The 2,812-nt window shown below is 41.7% G+C and overlaps 1 pseudogene; it reads right to left on the reverse strand.

Annotated features, from left to right (window-relative positions):
* LOC108637884 lies at positions 1,077–1,601 on the reverse strand (annotated as a pseudogene).

The following is a 2,812-nucleotide window of genomic DNA, read 5'->3' on the forward strand; positions in this document are numbered from 1 at the left end:
CATTTGCTTCTGCTTTCCATTGCATTCCCAAATCATTTGCACACTATACCTTTAAAAATGTATATATTAGTCCATTTTTAAAACTATCAATGCAATCACCTCTTAATGTGTTTTCAGCTAGCTTAATAACAACTTGATGAGCTATTATGTAGATCCAGTGAAAAGTAGTTAATTAGTCTTAAGGACGCTAATACTGTGCTAATTTCACAGTATGGAGAAAAAGCAATGTTAAGTAGAATTTTACATAATCATTAATAACTTGAAAAGCAGTGTTACCGAACTGTTGCAAAGTTTTCCCAAAAGCACTTACAGCAATTTATATCAAGAGATCCTAAGTTTAGGGGTAGGAGGATAAGACTCAGCTCTTTGAGGTAGAAACTCATCTTTCTCATGACTATAATAGGTAATTTCCCCACTCAGACCTAAGATAATTGTACATTCAAAAGTTCATAACAAGCTGTTCTTGAGACATTAATCATCTCTAACACATACACTGAGTAGAAATAAATAACTACAAGAAAGCTTAAAAAATCTGAGTTAACATTATGCTGTGCAAAAAGAAACAACAACAACAACAACAACAACAACAAAGCAAACAGACAAAAAAACACCTTGAACAACCTACATTCTATGTTAAATACCCTGACTAAAATGTTGGTTGTGCTAAACAATTCCACTTCAGTGCAGAAATGAGTTGATTTCTGTGTACCGTCTTTGTTGTCGTTAAGTCTTTACCACTTTTGTTCGAAATATCACCTTGCTTTGAAAAGATGAATAACTTATTACCAAATCACAAATTGTCACAGATCCTTCTCAGTTTAGTCTGAATAAAATGCAGCATAAATATATTACTTTGTTCTGGGAATAATGGTTTGGTGTCTTAGTTCTGATAGCTTCCTAAGGGCAAACCACCGATGAAGTCATTTTGGGTTTAAACTGCACAGAAAGAAGAGACAGTGAAGTCTGCCTTTTTGTTTTCTTTTTAAGTCTTTAGACCTTGCTAGGACACTTCTTCCAGATTAACAGTCAGGCAGTTGTGGCACCTGTTGCTCTTTGAAACAGACGTGGTTTAAACATCAGCCAAGCTTAGTGATCTGGAGGTCTCTGTTGATCTTTATGGCGTCAATTGCATATAATGTTTGAATGCGGTTGTAAAAATCAAAAAGTTGGTGTCCATCCACAAACACTCTAAAACGTGGGTGCTCACAAAGGATTTCCACCCTTAATGGCTGGTCTGGGATGAATGGGAAGTAAGGGATTGATGACTGTTCTTCACCCCTTTCCCCAGATATACCAGAATTTCTGAGTGGCTACCGGTCTGTGAACACTGCTTTGAGTTCAATTGCCACGTCGGCGGGAGGATCTTCTGAATCACCACAGGTCAAGCTGATTGCAAAGCTTTCTGGGTTGAGGTCTACAATGCCCATCACTAACACCTTCTTGCCTGGTCTCATGCCACCTTTAATGTGCCCACAAAATGGCATGATCAGTCGTGGGAAGTACACGTCGGCTTGAACTGGAGAGCCCAAGGAGTTGTTTAAATGCCCATTATCTAGTTTCACCACTGCATCACTGTCGGCCACCGACCCCCCCATCCTCTCGCGCAGCGCGGCGGGGTGAGCGGCTGGCGGCCGGGCAGCGTGGGACGTGGGACGCGGCGCGGGCGGGGATCCCGGGGGCGGTCCTGTGCCCAGTGGAGGCACGGGTCTTGCCATCTCTTCTTGATTTCTTCTGCTTTTGTTAGGTCTTTACTGTTTCTGTCATTTATTGTGACCTTCTTTGGATGAAATGTTCTTTTGATATTTCCAATTTTCTTGAAGAGATCTCTGCTGCTGCTAAGTCACTTCAGTTGTGTCCGACTCTGTGCGATCCCATAGATGGCAGCCCACCAGGCTCCGCCCCTGGGATTCTCCAGGCAAGAACACTGGAGTGGGTTGCCATTTCCTTCTCCAATGTATGAAAGTGAAAAGTGAAAGTGAAGTCGCTCAGTCCTATCCGACTCTTCAGGACCCCACAGACTGCAGCCTTCCAGGCTCCTCCGTCCATGAGATTTTCCAGGCTCTAGTCTTTCCCTTTTATTGTATTCCTCTATTTCTTTGCGTTGTTTATTGAAGAAGGCCTTCTTGTCTCTCCTGGTTATTCTCGGGAACTCTGCATTTAGTTTCGGTGTACCTTTCCCTCTCTCTCTTGCTTTTAACTTCTCCTCTTTCCTTGGCTGTTTGTAAAGCCTCCTCAGACAACCACTTTGCCTTCTTGAATTTCTTTTTCTTTGGGATGGCTTTGTACTGCCTCCTGTACAATATTACAAACCTCTGTCCATAGTACTGCAGGCACTCTGTTTACAGATCTGATACCTTCAACCTATTTATCACCTCCACTTACATTCATAGGAGATTTGATTTAAGTCACCTAATTGGCCTAGTGTTTTTCCCCTCTTTCTTTAGTTTAAGCCTAAAGTTTGCTATGAGGAGCTGATGATGTGAGACACAGTCAGCCCCAGGTCTTGTTTTGCTGACTGTACATGTCTTCTCCATCATTAGCGACAAAGAATGTAATCAATTTGATTTCAATACTGACTATTTGGTGATGTCTATGTGTTGTCATCTCTTGTGCTGTTGAAAACGGGTGTTTGTTATGACCAGTGCATTCTTCTGGCAGAATTCTGTTAGCCTTTGCCCTTCCTAATTTTGTACTTCAAGGCCAAACTTGCCTATTACTCCAGGTATCTCTTGAATTCCTTCTTTCACATTCCAATCCCCTATTGGAATGAAACAGAACTTTTTTTTTTGGGGGGGGGGTGTTAGTTCTAGAA

Source organism: Capra hircus, chromosome 17 (genome assembly GCF_001704415.2).
Source record: "Capra hircus breed San Clemente chromosome 17, ASM170441v1, whole genome shotgun sequence".
NCBI classification, from domain to species: domain Eukaryota; kingdom Metazoa; phylum Chordata; class Mammalia; order Artiodactyla; family Bovidae; genus Capra; species Capra hircus.